Source organism: Gopherus flavomarginatus, chromosome 12, assembly GCF_025201925.1.
Source record: "Gopherus flavomarginatus isolate rGopFla2 chromosome 12, rGopFla2.mat.asm, whole genome shotgun sequence".
NCBI classification, from domain to species: Eukaryota; Metazoa; Chordata; order Testudines; family Testudinidae; genus Gopherus; species Gopherus flavomarginatus.
The window spans coordinates 6965433-6981911 of record NC_066628.1 but is presented as its reverse complement, the minus strand read 5'-3'; the positions used below and the strand labels follow the sequence as shown (position 1 = coordinate 6981911).

Below are 16479 nucleotides of genomic sequence, written 5' to 3'. Positions count from 1 at the left end.
CAGCAAGCAGCAAATATTTGGCCCCACACTTCTGAAACCCCAAACCATGTTCAGGTTTTGGCAGACTAATTTCAGCTTTTCAATTAAAAAAAACCCCACAAATTTTGAAGGAAAGCAGACATTGTCCATGATTTTTTCTGCTTTGTAAAAACCCCTAGTTTTCGATCCAAAAAAAGTTTTGATGAAAAATATTTGTCCAACTCTTTTAATGAGCTTTAGTGCCTTTTAGCACTAGCTAATGCTGAGAACCAGTGATACCTTGTAAAGGTGACCTGAAAAGAAGTTTTCTCAAAACTGGGTTTGTGCCAAGACGTGGAAGGTTTTTAAATGTTTATTTTTCCCAGGGCCACCCAGGGCAGGAGCGAAGTGGGGCAATTTGCCCCGGGCCCCACAGGGGCCCCCATGAAAATATAGTATTCTATAGTATTACAACTTTTTTTTATGGAAAGGGCTGCTGAAATTGCTTTGCTCCAGGCCCCCTGAATCCTCTGGGCAGCCCTGCAGGCTCTCTGGAAACTCAGGCACAAGTCACTATATCAATTAAGCTCAGGCCACATTATCAAACTTTTCTTTTCAATCGTCTGGGCTAGAAAGTTACTTTTTGTTCGCTGAATTTTTTTTGTTGCAAAACCTCAAGTGACTCGAGATATGGGTCCGTAGGGAATATCTCACAGCACCTGTGTTTAAACCCACCCCTGTATGTTCCATGCAGCAGAGTGAGGGCTGCTGTGTGCATGATTCATGTGAACGTTCTGCTGGTGGTGCCTGGGCTGCTGGGGTGTGGTGGGAACATTCCTGGCCTGGCAGCAGCACGGACACATTTTGCTTCAATCTTGTGTGTGAGGAAAGTGCCTCACACAGAGCTCTAGTGCCCACCTCTCCCTAATGAACAGTGCGGGGTTGACAGGGTGGGGCACCACCAGTGGCCAGGTCTCCCTGCACCTGCTCAGAGGAAGGCGTCTGCAGGGGAGAGATTTAGGTAGAGCCAGAGATCAGGGAGAAAATCTGGGAAACTGGGAGATTCAGTAGCTCTGAGAGACTGAGTCTGAAAAGGGAAGGATTGAATTAACCTGGATCCAGAGTGTGTCCTACCTTGTATTTCTGGGCAGCCTCATCCATGAGAAGCACCATGTGAGATCTGTGCTGAGAAGATCTCTCACAAACCACACACACGGCTTCCCCATCCTCTTCACAGAACAGATCCAGGGCTTTCCCGTGTCTCTCACACAGATTCTCTTTTCCTGGTTTGAAATCCAGTTGTTTAATTTTTTTCCACTATATTTGCTCGCTGATAATTACTCTGGAGAGCCGCTTTCTGGATTCAGGCTCTGCAGCTGGGGCAGCACAAGGGGTCAGAGTCCAGCTCTCCCATGTCTCACAGTGCTGAGTGATGCAGTTTTGGCAGAATATGTACTCACAGTGTGTGTTCCCTGGGTCTGTCAGATATTCTAGACAGCGGGACATTTGGTTTCCTCTTGGATTTCCTGTACAGGTGTCGCTGAGGCCATGGCTGCTGGGATCTCTGGTCTTCTGTTCTCTCTGCACCAGAAATAGGTTTGCTGATCATGGGCAGTCCCTGCCCCACCTCCTATCAGCTGCACAGGTGCAGAATGGGGTGAAGAGAAAGGAGAGGCCGGAAGGTGGAGCAGGAGAAAGATAAGGAAAGAAGGAAGCAGGAACTACCTAGACAAGGAATGGGAGCAATGGGGAGTAAAGAAGCAGAAAAGGAATGAAAGGAAAAGGGGGGAAAAAAACAAAAAGAAAACCCAAGCACATAAAAGCTTCAATTCTACCTAGTACAAGTGGGGGTTGGGTTGGCTTGTACTCCCAGGCCTAGCTCAAGCAGCCTCCTTGCTTCTGCAGCTGCACTTCTCTGAGCAGTAGGCTAGTTCCATCCATCAGCTGGGAATGACACCACCTCGGTGCTGGGTAGACGGGCCCTCAAACTAACTAGGACATTCTTCATTCACAGTGAGGCCATCCACAGCTACAGGCAGACTTGCAGTGAAACAACAATAGGTGGGAACTAAACCCCACTCAGTGATTTCAGTGACAAGGTGAGTGCAGAGGATCCTCGGCTTGGCTGTGTCTTGCTGAACATCTAACCACCGGCTTGGGACCAGCTGGGCTACAGGAGCTCCCTGGGTCAGGGTCAGAGGCAGCTGGTGAGTGCTAGTGACAAGGCATGAAAACAGCAGCTCTAGGACATCACAGTTAAAGGTTACAGCCCAGCCTGTTCGTAACACCAGATAAGAGCTGGAAAGAAGATTTTTAGGTTTAAACTTCATAAAACTCCATAGACAGAAGAAAGGAACAATCCTACCCATCCCCAACCCCCAGCCTATTCCAGCTGCCCCAGTCTCTTCCAGTCATTTTTTCTCCTTGGGCCAATACTGAGCCCATCATCACTGTGTGGGCTGGTTCTGCTGGGGGGAAATACGAGCCAGGGATCCATGTTTGGGTTTTGTCTGACTCTAGGCAGAGATGTGTCAGCTCAGAGACTAGGGACAATGGGGTCTGCTCAGCACACAAAGCCGGACATGCTCACATCCACAATGAGCAGCAATCTGCTCCTCTGCGCAGGCTCTTTGCTGCTGGAGCTCCCTGCAAATGTTTCCCACCAACATGTTTTCCGCCACAGGATTAGATTCTGATCCAGGCTGCACCGTCGCTCCTTTGACCTGAGCAGTTAGCCAGTGTCTGGGGCCTTGCTAGGTTCTTCTACTGGGAGGAGAAATGGATTATAAGAGTCAGGTATTTCTTTGGAGCAATCTTTATTATTTACACACAATGTCCACGCATTCCTGTGCCCTGAACATGATAGAAACAAAGGCATTTGCCTTACTCAGAACTCCACGTCTGCTGTTCCAGGGGACTCTGTGCCTGAAGCAAGCTCTGTCTCTCAGTTTCCTGCTGAGACCATGCTCACACTGCATCTCTTGGCTTTCTGCCTCACACACACACACTAAGCTGCCAGCAAATCCCTCAGCCCCTGTGTTTCCAGCTAGCTCCAGGGAAACCCCTCTTAGCTCAGCTTCTCCCCAAAACCCCAATTAATTAAATCTGCGTCCCTTCACCTCACACAGCCCTGTCCCCAGCCAGGGCCTTAATTCTACCCCCTTCCCAGCCCCCACCTCTGCCCCTTGGGTCCCCTCTGCTCCTCCTGCAGCTCCAGGGGCCCTTCACCCCCACATTCATGGTGCTGCAGGGAGGGCGGGGGAGGCACTTCCAGAGCTCATAGAGCTCAGGCTCCAGACGGCTGGGTAGACAGGAGTCCTCCAGGCCATAGGGGCTAGGATGACTGTGCTAGAGAAGCCCATTTTTCCATCTCCAGTGGGCTGTTCCCCCCCATGTCTCAGTGACACTGTCTGACCCAGGATCCCCAGAGTCCTCCTGGACCATAGAGGACAGTGGCAAACAGGCTGCACAATTCCTGGGGCAGTGATGAGATTGGCTTGTCTACTTAGGCACCAACTTCTAGATTTTCCAAGGGTGCTTTATCCCACCACACACACTCTACCCTGTGCCCCACCCCTTCTCCTCCCCCTCCACCAGGGTGCTCCATATTCAATTAGTATCTCCTCGTAGTGGGGGGAAATGATCCAAAGGGCAGGTCCCGTGCCCCCTCGCCCAGCCTCGGGGTCACTGCACTCTCCCCACCCCATGCAAACTGCAGGGGGGGCGTGCTTTTTCCTTCAGCTGCATCAGCCCCTCCTCATGACATGTTCTTCTGCTGTCTCTGATGGGCAGGAGCCCAGGGAGAAGCAGGAAGGAGCCACTTTTAACACCAGCCAGTCTTGGTGGGTGACTGCCTGAGGAAGTCGCTTTCGCTCCCTACCTGGGCTCAGGTGCCAAACTCTGAGCCCAGGCAGGGGGCAGAAGTCACCTCTCCAGCCAGGCTTTCTCAGGCAGCTGCCACGCAGGGATGCAGCGCAGTGTCTCAGCCACTGGCCTGGCAGGGGCTGGTCCTGGCCCTTCCACTTGCAGCATCTGGGCCATGCATTGCCCAGGCCCGCCCCACCCCTTCATGCCCCTCCCCACCCATTGCCTCTGGCATGCCACTAAACAGCTGATGGTGGTGAGTGGGAGGCTCTGGAGGGGATGCTGATGAGCTGATTGGCAGGGCCCACCTCTGGCGGGTGGCTGGGGGTGGGGAGAGAAGATGCCCACCAGTGGGTGATCAGCATTTTTTTTCTAGGGCAATGAGATGGGCTTCTCTACCTCACTCATGCCCTGCTCTCTGTGGTTTGACAGTCCAGAGGCTGCACAGAGTTGAGACCCGAAGCAACCTCCAGGGTCACAGAGATGGCATGGTAAAAAGTCCACAGGGAGAGGTCATAGATATTAGGGTGTGTGGGGCTAGAGAGGTTGATGTTAGGACCCCCAGTGGAATATTCCACCCCTGCCCCCCCCCCCAGACCTCCCCGCGCCTCCGTGTCTCAGCGACACAGACTGAGCTGGGATCGTGGCCCCACCCAGAACCAGGGTCTGATTCTCCCCCCAGGGACGGAGCCCGGCGGGAAAGTGAAGATCGGGGCCTCGTCACCAGCATCGATAAATGTCACCTGCCCCCGGTCACAGTCCAGACAAACCCGGATCCTGCTGGGAGCCCGGTGCCGTGGCAGGGGGATCTCAGGGGAGGTGAGAGCCCAGAACTGACCCCCCCAGCACCACCCCACAGCCCAGATCCCCCTATCAGGGCTGAGGCTGATCACCCCGTTCCTGCTCACAGACTCTCTGGCCACCCCCACAGCCCAGAATAGTCCATCCCCCACCTCCACTTCCCAGCAATGTCTCCCCGAGGTGAATCCCTCACAGCCTAGCACACACAGCGCGGTGTCAAATCTCTCAGGGGTGTCGGGCAGATCCTGCCATTTGTATTCCTATCTCACACTTTTCCAATCCGCAGAAAGGATAAGCTCAGGATGAGCTGTGTATGGATCCAGAGTCACATTCACTGGGTGGGGGATAAAGAATCAGACCGTTAGGGGCAGAGCTCAGCCCTGGGGGCGGCTGGGACCATTTCTCACACTCCCCAGCAACCCTGTTCTGGCTGGGACAGGCCTGGATCCCAGGGACCCGCCTCTGTACTGGGCACTTAAGACTGAGCAGAGATGTGCCTGCAGATCCTCAGCCGGTTTCTCATTTGCTTGCAAAAACTTCAGCTCCCAGGTCCCACTGCTGGGGCTGCTCCATTCCCAGCAGCAGAGACACAGCCAAGAAGGGATCAGAAGCTTTTATTGAGGAGGGAGCAGAGGAGGCAGGTAACCAGTTTAAAAACCCAGTGAGAAACTCCATCCCCTAATGCAGCCTCCTCTCCCAGGCCAGGGAACAGAGAGGACAGTGCAGCATTGGGGAAGAGCTGCTTAACACCAGAATAGGAGGTGGCATTGGGTGGGGGAGCCCCATCCCCAGCCCAGAGAGAAGGGAGAAGCTGCCAGCATCACAGGGAGAGCATCTTCCCATTCCGGGAAGCAGTGACCAGCTCCAATGGGAGAGCCCAGCCCTGCTCAAATGAAAGGCAGGATGTTGGAGAAGCACGATGGGGAGTCTCTGGGTAAAGCAGAGGGGCGTGTCAGCCCTTAGGGCAGAGAGCTCCGTTCGGGTGCTGCTCAGGGAGAGTGTTTCTGTTCAGCAGCCTGGGCATGAACTCAACACTAAATTTGGTGTTAGGGTTATTTGTGTGATGTCAGCTTGGAATCCCCCCAGGTGTTCCGGCACCTTGGTAGACGTTTAGGGGGAAGGGGGAGGCACGAGGGCCCATTGCCTGAGGCCCCACTTATTAGTGGCCCTGCCCCATTACTCCTCTTCCCACTGAGGCCCTGACCCCTTGCCATGCTGGGAGCTTCTCCACTGTGGGGAGCCCCAGACCCTACACCTGCCCTGGGCTGGTGTCTGGGGGGCCTGGGAGCAGCCCCCAGGCCATGTTTACAATCCCCAGAGTGCACCACCCCAGGGCAGGTGGAGGTTGCAGGGTTCCTCAGGACTGCCCGAGCTTCCTGGGTGACAGCTGAGCTCCGGCTTCTGGCCTGGCCAGGGGGCAGGGCCTCGGGGGAAGAGGAGCAGGGGTGGGGTCTGAGAGGGGCAGGGCTGGAAAGAGGCTGCAGTCTCAGAGTGGTTCTCTTCTTTTCGTCTCCAGTTCAGAGGGCAGAGTGTCTGGAGGGGGAAAGGATAAGAGGGATGAGATTTCAGGCTTTCATATTTATACCAGTGTCCCCACTCTGAACTCAAAGAGCTGTGTTTTCATCATGACAGAGAGACAGACAGAGAGACCCAGAGACACACTCAAATGTTTAATATAAGAAGGTCTGAAATCTTAATCTATTTCCTTTCTCATTCAGGCATCTCTCAGCAATGGAACCAGCATCCCTGCAGCCTCACAACCATCCCAGGACCCACAATCTGTAAGTGTGATTTACTTTTCCTCTCATTGCCCCTCCTACCCTTCAGACCCCAGTTGGTTTGTCTCATTCACTTACCGCCTTTTGTCACAACCTAGACCCAGATCATGCAAAGACTTTGGAATAAAAGTAACTTTATCCACTTTGGTCCCTTTGACACAAACGGAATGCTGAGAGTTTGCAAAATCCTGGTTCTAGTTGTGAGCTGTTGGGTTTGTTTACACAGCATCTCTAAAGAGAGCAGCATAAAGGGGCCCTCCTCCTCCACAGGCAGAAATAGGAATAATAATAGAATAACAGGACTGGAAGGAACCTCGACAGGTCATCAAGTCCAGTCCCCTGCACTCATGGCAGGACCGAGCACCATCTAGACCATAGGACGAAACAATAAAATAATTTTATCAATGTGGAAATTGAGGCGGGGGAAGGTTGGCTCCATGGGCCAGATTCACCCCTGTACCGGCAAAAGGAGAGAGGGGAGGAGCCATTTGTGACTCCGCTGTTCAGTGGCTGCAGGGGCCGGTGCAGACCTTGCACAGGCGGAGGAAGTTCTGAAGCCAGCCAGAGTTACATCCCTGTAACAATGGCCCCCGTGTGTCTTGCCCGGCATGCAGAGTACCAGAGGCCCAGCTTTACATTGCCCACCTCCCTCTATCCCTCATCCACCCCCTCCCTCTTCCATCCACCCTCACCACTCCCACCTCATTTCCAGCCCTCTCAGGAACATGCCTTGTGCCTGCAGCTGTGAAGGGGGCACAAGAGGCCCCTGTGCTGGAGGAATCCCTTGCTGTGTGGGAGGAGCTTTCTCCTTCCCTGCAACCCAGGTGCCCAGACTAACTGCATACGGGGCCAGAGCACAGCGATGGGCTGGACTGGGTCCAGGTGTAACAACTGACCTTTAATTTTGGGTGCTGACCTTTAGGCACCTGGGGCCTGGTTCTCAGAGAGGCTGGTCTCCTGCAGCTCCCACTGACTCCACCTGCAGCTGTGGAAGCTACATGGCTCTGGCGCACCTGTCCTGCAGCTCTCTAGTTGGGAGAGGGAAACTTGGGTGCCCCAAATTGGGCCATTTTCGTGAATTTTGGACTGAATGCTGAATGTTGTGATCTTTGGTAAGTCATGAATTAATGTGAGACATCCTGATGTCTGGGTCCCTGCTATATCTGCTCCATTTGTCTGCTTTCCACTAGTTATTATATTAAGTATTGAGAATTGGTGCAAGGGTCATTTCTTATACATAAGTTTGGACAGAGACTGTGCATTTGTACGGACTGACTTGGCTTTGGCCTGGTGAGCCGTTTACTTGACATAAGGGAAACGTTGCCTTAAATTACCTTTTTTATTAAGTGATGTGTTCACAAGTTGCTCTGTGGGACAAAGAGATGTTTTGACCACACAATGTGCTTCAAGACAACAGACACCCAAAGTGTGCTGTCAAGGAGCAGTTGGCAAAGTCCAAAAACCCCCAATGTGGAGAAAAGGGTCAAAGTTATCTGTGTACTCAGTATGTACTGAGTGATGATGAATGAATCAGAAAAGAGAATAACATGAAAATAGTTTGGACAGCACATTAAAAAGTTCATGCATGTGCAGTTCATGATTTAGGCAAGACACTTACTATTCATAACACAAAAAGGTGGTTGGAAAAGAACTAATAAATACATAATCTGGATGTGTATAAGATGTCAGATGTATGGAATAGTCAGAGCATCAAAGGAGAAATGCATCATGACCCACCTTGGCCCCAGGAGAAGGTAACTGGGCAGTATTTCTTTCAGTATGTCTGTCATTTCTTACTTGAGTAGTAATTGTAATGACAAGACATGCTTTTGGAACAAACAAGTGGTTGAATTAATCAACCTGAGTGTCTTGGTTCCCAAGTGTGTGACATTCTTATCCAACAATTTTAAATAGAAGCATAATATAATCTATGGGAACTGAAACAACCACTCAGCTGACCTCAAATGAAGTGGGAAGATTTCATCCTGAAAAGATATCACCACACATGGAGAAGGAAGCCCAGGATACTAGAAGAATGGTCAATCAAGGTAATCAAGGTGATAAACTAATTATGAACCAATTGATCAGCGCCATTGTCTTCCCACAGACTCAGACACTTAACTTAATTTCCCCTCATACATCCCATCTAGGTACCTTTGAACTTCCTCAGACTCTCCAATAACGCAACAGTTTTCTGGAAGTAATCACTGACTCGCTCTTCCAGTTCAGAAGAAATCTCCTCTGGCTGCTGGAACTTCCCCTTCTCACACCTGGAGAGAAACAATTTCACGTCATTATATTTCATTTAGTGACTGATTATAAATTTTTGTTAGTGACTCGCTGCTCTAATAGGCCTAAAGTTAGAATTCCTCGACTTCTCCCAGCCTCAGGGCAGGTGCAGCACAGGCCATGGCCATGAAATGTTCCCCTCAAAGGACCCATTAATATTCTTCAACTCTGGCCCGGTGAGATCAGCTCTGGGGACAAAAGGGGAATTGAGTCTCTATGGACAATTCACTCCTTGGCCTCCATGCTCTGAGGAACAGGAAGTTCCCATGTGAAGTGCTATAGAAATCTGCCCTCTAGGAACTAGACTGAGACACCAACTCCCCCCTCCCCAGCTAATTCCACACAGGTCTCCAAACAGTCCTCAGGTGGGAAAGACTCTTGATTGCTGCTGCCCTGGGCTGAATGGTAACCTGGGCCCCAGCAGTGACAGGCCCATATTCCATCTCCACTATCCTGAGGCAGCCAGTCCCCCAGGGAGGTGACATCTCTGGGAAATACTTGAGGTCAGTCCTTCCCACTGAATGGAGAATTCCGGAGTCCTCTATACAAGGGTGAGAACCTCAGGATGAAGTTGATCAGAGAGATTCGTATCCAGAATGTGACCTTCCCCACACATTTTGCTGTAGAGCCCTGGGGAGATGCAGTGCTAACATCACCACCAAGCTCTTTCACAGTATTGTGAAGTTTGAGGGGGAGTGAGAGAGAGCCACATACCTGCCCAAGGTGCTTCTGATGTCCTAGAGGAGAGGGAGAGGGAGAGAGAGAAAGAGAGAGAAAGAATCTCAGTTTCATTTGATTCACACAGGGGATCCCAGGGAAGAGATTTTTTGAATATGGGGAAGAGAGGCCCTGCCCTGGCTCCAGGGCCATGGATTCCCTGAGCTAATGGGGCTTTTCCATCTCTAATATCTCTGTCTGTAACTCTGCAAAGAACAATAGTCACTCACATGTCAGCAGTGCACACGCCGAGTTACACTCAGATCTCTGACCGCTGGCCCCAGTGCTTATGATTCAGGAGCCCTCCCTTCCCTGTGTGGGGATCTGGGACATTTCGCACTCAATCTCACCTGGAGGAATTCACTTGCTGGCTTCTGACACTTCCCCTCCAGCTCACTGATCAGCTCACTGAGATGGGAAATCTCCTCGGAGAATTTACTGATATTTTCATTCTGGATCCTCACAATCTCCTCATCCAGCCTCTCCAGCTGGGTCAGCAGGAGATGCTCTTGTTCCTCCAGGAACTGCTACAGTTGCTGAAATTCAGATACAATCTTCTGCCTCTCGGTTTGCATCTGTATCTGTATGAAAATAGGGCATGGGCTGGTCAGGGACATGGATGGAGCCTGGGGCCCTTTCATGGAGAGCTGAGTGTGCAGGAGGAAGATCTTCTTTTAAAATTCTAAGATCATGTTACTGCAAGAAATGACCAGACACCGGGGATAGCACATCACAGCTGACTTTCAGTTCACTTGGGGAGGATTTCTGGGCAAGCCATGAGGGCTACACATTAACTCATCAACTGCAATGGAAGCTTAGGGCTTGTCTACACATAGATCTAACCCAGCAATTCATGATCAGGGAATAACACACACAAGCCCACGTTCATCAAGGCCACAGAGGAATTTGCCTCCAAACAGACCTCCCACTGCCAGTCCCTGCTGGTTCATAACAACAGGCACCTACCAGATAATCCCAGCTTTTCGCTTCTCCAGTCTCTTTTAATTCCAGCAGCTTTTCTCTCTCTTCTCTCAGAGTCTTCAAATGGGCCTGAAGTTTTTCCTGAAGAAACAGAAATCATTCAGGAAGTTTTGTTTTGAGGGTTGAGAGGGGTGTGAACTGAGTGTTTTTCCACCCAAACCCAAGATGACCATTGGTTCCAACCGCTTTGTGACATCAGGGCCACCAAGGAGATGAAACCTCATTAATGGAGACTGGGAGTGTGTCACATTCCAACTTGTTACCAAATCAGGTTCAGTCTCTTCAGTAATTAGAGAGAGATCTCAATTATAACCAAGCTTTACTGGTATTTATGAATTGATTAGTGGTACAGAGCATAACAGGGCACTGTAGTCACATGGGGGTGAATCAACAAACCTGTGTTTGAGAAGGGTTAACGAACAAAGTGATACAATTCCCAGAAGCCACCAAGGTTTCAATATGGGCTGGGATTTCAGCCTTGAAGCCCTGAGGACTGCACTGGTTGGGCCGAGCTGATCTAAGCACCAGGGCAAACCCCACGAGACATCAGGAGGCCATTCGTTTGGTTTGAAGCTGCGCAGTCCTAGTGTTGTGGAGCACTATCCCTGTCCGGCAGGGACTCGGCACTGGACATTGCTTTGTCTGGTGCAAAAGAGAAAGGAGGAGACTGAGGATGCAGAAGGACACCCGTGAGGGTGGGGCTGGGGGTGGCACCTCCATGCACAATGATGCAGGTGGGTGGCCCGCTCACAAAGGTGGGGGGGCCCACACAGGGTGACTGATACTGGCGAGGACAGGCCCATGCAGGCAGGTGTGGGGATGTCCCGTGTTCTGGGGATGCCTCGGTGCGCACCCTAATTAGACATGATGCAGATTGGTATAAAGAACGATTGATGTTTGCCCCAGTGCTGCCCTACACCCTTTCCATGGCTGCCATGGAGTCCCTGGGCAATGCTCTGGAACTGCTCCCCACAAAGCCAGTCAGGACTTTGAGGAGCCTCCTCTCGCTTGGAGCAGACTATCTTCAGGGCAAGAAGATTACATGGCTTCACCTCCTGGGTCTCTCCTTGGAGCATTCAGCATCCTCTGCCCCTCTGTGCGCTTCCCACAGCGAGCCCACCCCAGCGGGTTCTTGGGGAAGTCAGAGGGTCCTGCACCCCCACTTCGCTTCGCAGTCAGACGTGACTCTTAGCCAGCCAGTAAAACAGAGGTTTATTAGATGACAGGAACACGGACTAAAACAGAGCTTGTAGGTATAGAGGATGGGATCCCTCAGCCAGGTCCATTCTCATAGACTCATAGACTCATAGGTCAGAAGGGACCAATCTGATCATCTAGTCTGACCTCCTGCACAAGGCAGGCCACAGAACCCCACCCATCCAATTTTATAACAACCCCTATCCCAGGACCGAGTTATTGAAATCCTCAAAAATGGTTTGAAGACCTCAAGCTGCAGAGAAACCACCAGCAAGTGACCCGTGCCCCACGCTGCAGGGGAAGGCGAAAAACCTCCAGGGCACCTGCCAATCCACCCTGGAGGAAAATTCCTTCCCGACCCCAAATATGGCGATGAGCTAAACCCTGAGCATGCGGGCAAGAGTCACCAGCTAGCACCCAAGAAGGAATTCTCTGCAGCAACTCAGTATCCATCGCATCCAACATCTCCCCGCAGACCATTGAGCAGACCTGTCTGGTGGTAATTCAAGATCAATTGCCCAAATTAACGATCCTATCATAACATCCCCTCCATATACTTATCAAGCTTTGTCTTAAAGCCAGGAAAGTCTTTTGCCCCTACTACTTCCCTCGGAAGGCTATTCCAGAACTTCACTCCCCTAATGGTGAGAAACCTTCGTCTAATTTCAAGTCTAAACTTCCTAATATCCAGTTTATACCCATTCGTCCTCGTGTCTACATTAGTACTAAACTTAAATAATTCCTCTCCCTCCCTAACGTTAACCCCCTTGATATATTTATATAGAGCGAGCATATCCCCCCTCAGCCTTCTTTTGGCCAGGCTAAACAAGCCAAGCTCTTTGAGTCTCCTTTCATAAGGCAGTTTTTCCATTCCTCGGATCATCCTTGTAGCCCGTCTCTGAACCTGTTCCAGTTTGAATTCATCCTTCTTGAACATGGGACACCAGAACTGCACACAGTATTCCAGATGGGGTCTCACCAACGCCTTATATAACGGTACTAACACATCCTTATCCTTGCAGGAAATACCCCGCCTGATGCATCCCAAAATCGCATTTGCTTTTTTAACAGCCGTATCACATTGGCGACTCATAGTCATCCTGCTATCAACCAGTACCCCAAGGTCCTTCTCCTCCTCCGTCGCTTCCAACTGATGCGCCCCCAACGTATATCCAAAATTCTTATTATTAATTCCTAAATGCATGACCTTGCACTTTTCACTATTGTATTTCATCCTATTTCTATTACTCCAGTTTACAAGGTGGTTCAGATCTTCCTGAATAGTATCCCTGTCCTTCTCTGTGTTAGCAATACCCCCCAGTTTTGTGTCATCCGCAAACTTTATTAGCACATTTCCGCTCTTTGTGCCAAGGTCAATAATAAAAAGGTTAAATAAGATCGGTCCCAAAACCGATCCTTGAGGGACTCCACTGGTGACCTCCTTCCAGCCTGACAGTTCACCTTTCAATACGACCCTCTGGAGTCTCCCCTTTAACCAGTTCCTTATCCATCTTACAACTTTCATATTCACTCCCAGCTTTTCCAATTTAACTAACAGCTCCCTGTGCGGAACCGTGTCGAACGCCTTACTGAAATCTAGGTAAATTATATCTACCGCATTTCCTTTATCTAAGTAATCCGTCACCTTCTCAAAGAAGGAGATCAGATTGGTTTGGCACGATCTACCTTTAGTAAATCCGTGTTGCAATTCGTCCCAATTACCATTGACCTCTATGTCCTTAACTACTTTCTCCCTTAAAATTTTTTCCAAGACCTTACATACTACAGATTTCAAGCTAACAGGCCTATAATTACCCGGATCACTCTTATTCCCTTTCTTAAAAATAGGAACTACATTAGCAATCCTCCAGTCATATGGCACAACCCCCGAGTTTATCGATTGCTTAAAAATTCTCGCTAATGGGCTCGCAATTTCACCCGCCAGTTCCTTTAATATCCTCGGATGGAGATTGTCCGGGCCCTCCGACTTCGTCCCATTCTGGGGCCCAGCAAGGCAGACCACCCCGTCTGCCCTCACTTCCAGTCCCCAGCCAGCTCCAAACTGAAACCCCCTCCATCCCCTCCCTTCTGGCCTTTGTCTCTTTCCCGGCCCAGGAGGTCACCTGATCTCTTTGTTCACCTTTAGCTATCTCCTTGCAGGGGGGAAGGGCCCCAGCCATTTGTTGCCAGGATACAAAGTGTTGGCAATTTATGCACACTGGAGACTTAAGAAATGCATAGGGGAAACTAAGGCACCCACATAGTAGTCAGAGGAAACATTAAGAACAGTCACACTTTGTCACAGTAGTAAGGCCCCCTGGGCAGGTACCCACCCCCCCAAATGGTGCCATTCCCTGGTAAAGATCCTGGAAGCAGTGCATTCTGGGAGATTTCAAAAGGCTGCCTGGTGGGACTAATGGAACTACTCTGACTGGTCCTTGCCCACGTACACAACAGAACAAGTCAGACTGACACAGGTCAGCACCTCCCAGGAGTTAATTTTGCTGCTATCCAGTCTAATCCCAGTTTTATTTGGCATGGACCTGCACTTTCTGGAGCCCTTTTGTGTGCGGACTCAGGGTGCTTGGGGTCCCACGCAGTGTTTAGCCCAGTGATCTCCTCTAGTGCAGGCCGGCAGCATCTGAGTTTAACCCCTTATAGAGCAGCACAGGAGTTCAGAATCCCAGTGAGAAATTTCATCTCCCTGCTGGGCCTGGGGCCTTTATCAAGGCAGCTCTCCCTGCTAATGGACACACTTCATTGGGGAGGGAACTGACACTGAGGAGACAGCATGGTCTAGTAGCTAGGGCCCTGGACCAGGTCTAGGAAGACCTCAGTTCTATTCTCATATACCAGTGACCCTGGGCAACTCACTGTCCCTTCTGGGCCTCAGTTTCTCTCCTACCCTTTGCTTGTCTTGCCTATTTATGCTGTAACCTGCTCAGAGAAGAAATTGTCCCCTGCTGCTTTTTGTGCAGGGCCCAGATCTCATTTGAGGTCTGTACGGGCTACTGTGATGCAATAAGGTAATCATAATAATAGGCACCAACTTCCACTGTTCCCGGTGGGTGCTCGACCCCACCCCCACCCCTGCACCACCCTCGCCCCGCCCCCATTCCATCCCTTCCCCAAAGTCCCCGCCTCTTCTCCACCTCCTCCCCTGAGCGTGCCGCGTCCCCACTCCTCCCCCACCCTCCTGGAAAGTCCTAAGTGCTGCCAAACAGCTGTTTGGTGGCAGGAAGCACTGGGAGGTAGGCGGAGGAGCAGGGATGTGGCTCGCTCAAGGGGGGAGGAGGTTTGGTGGCACGGTGATGGAGGGGAGCTTGGCTGCTGGTGGGTGCAGAGCACCCGCTAATTTTTCCCAGTGGGTGCTCCAGCCGCAGAGCACCCTAGAGTCAGCGCCTATGATCATAATAATCATTTCTATTAAACAAATCAGTAACGAGCAGCTTGTAACTTCCCCTTCTCCAGGCTGAGGGCAACATGTTCATAAAGATCAGTCTGCAGCTCTTCTGAGTCAAGCTTCGCTGAGTATTTCACAGTTTCCGCTGTGTTAAAGCTGGTTTGAAAAGGATTCAGCATCTCAGAAAAGTTTCCCCTCATGGGGTGTCTGTAAAGAGTTTATATTTTGCCTCTGTTGCCAAACGGCCAAATCATTAATTTTGTCATAGCATCTCCTATACCATAAAGATTTTACAGAGCTGAATGATGTCTCACAGCTGTGCCATGTAACTTTCAGTGAAATTAGCCTGTAATTAAAATCCGAAATTATTACCCATTAAACTCAACAGCAATTCTCTACCTTGTACTCCTGGGCAGCTTCCTCTATGGGAACCACCATGTGAGCTCTGTGCGCCTGGGACAGATGGCAAACCAGACAGATTGAAGTTTCACCCTCGTTACAGAACAGTTTCAGAGCTTCCTGATGTTCCCCACACACCCCATCACCTCCTGCTCCCTTCGCTGCCTCATTTGCCCGTAAACTCAGCCGACTGGCGAGTTCTACCATGTTTGCCAACTGCCTGTTCGGCCTGAGGTTTCTCTCTTGCACAGTTTCCCTGCACTGAGGGCAGGAGGCGGCTGTAGCGGATCCCTCCCAGCACTGGCTGATGCAGACTTGGCAGAAATTGTGCCCACAGTTTGTAATCACTGGTCCTTAAAATACTCCAGACAAATGGGACATGTAGCTTCCTCTTGGAGACTTTCCATGGGGTTCCCTGCAGCCATGGCTTCCTCTGGGCAGTGTAACAAGGTAAGAACTAAGAAGTTTCAATTTCCTCCTGAATTCACACTCTGCCCCGCCTACAGCAACAACTGGATGTTTCCCTTCCTGGACTGATGCACACTGTTTGCTGAATTGGAAGGAGCCCACTGGTAACAATTCAGCTCTGAGGGTTTAGTGAAAAATACACTACTAGTGTTCTGGTCCTGCAGTCAGCCCCCTGTGCTGGTGTGTGGGCGTCAATCACTGGGGCTTCACGCGGACATCAGCATCTGCCTGTCCTGATGAGCTTGCAGGAGCCGGGTGGGTCTGTGTGTCTAAGGAGTGATAGTCAGGCTTGGTAGAATTCATTTGTAATATAAAATTTTGACAGATGTTTATTTTTAAGCAATTTTTATACTTATCGATTTAAACTTCCACAGGTGCACAAAAATGTGGGTTTTAAGCATTTCATTCCAATTGTTATCAATTTAAATTTTCACAGTAGTGGGAAATTTAGGGCAGGATCAGACAGTATTTTGGTCAGACAATGAGAGTAGAGACAGATTAAAAAAGCTAAAGCTTCATATCCATTAAAATAGAGATTTTCAACCTCACATGTCAAAATATGCAAAGTAAATATTCTTAAATCTATGTCAAAGTTCTCAGGCAGCATTGTTCTTACTGGGCCTA

General features: G+C 50.3%; 1 protein-coding gene and 1 pseudogene across 2 annotated transcripts in view; both read right to left on the bottom strand.

The window, feature by feature from the left end:
• The window catches only part of LOC127033358 (zinc finger protein 707-like), a 90557-nt gene that overhangs the window by 36227 nt on the left and 37851 nt on the right, over window positions 1-16479 (bottom strand). The window lies entirely within an intron of this gene.
• LOC127033319 (zinc finger protein RFP-like) lies at window positions 4440-15812 on the bottom strand (annotated as a pseudogene).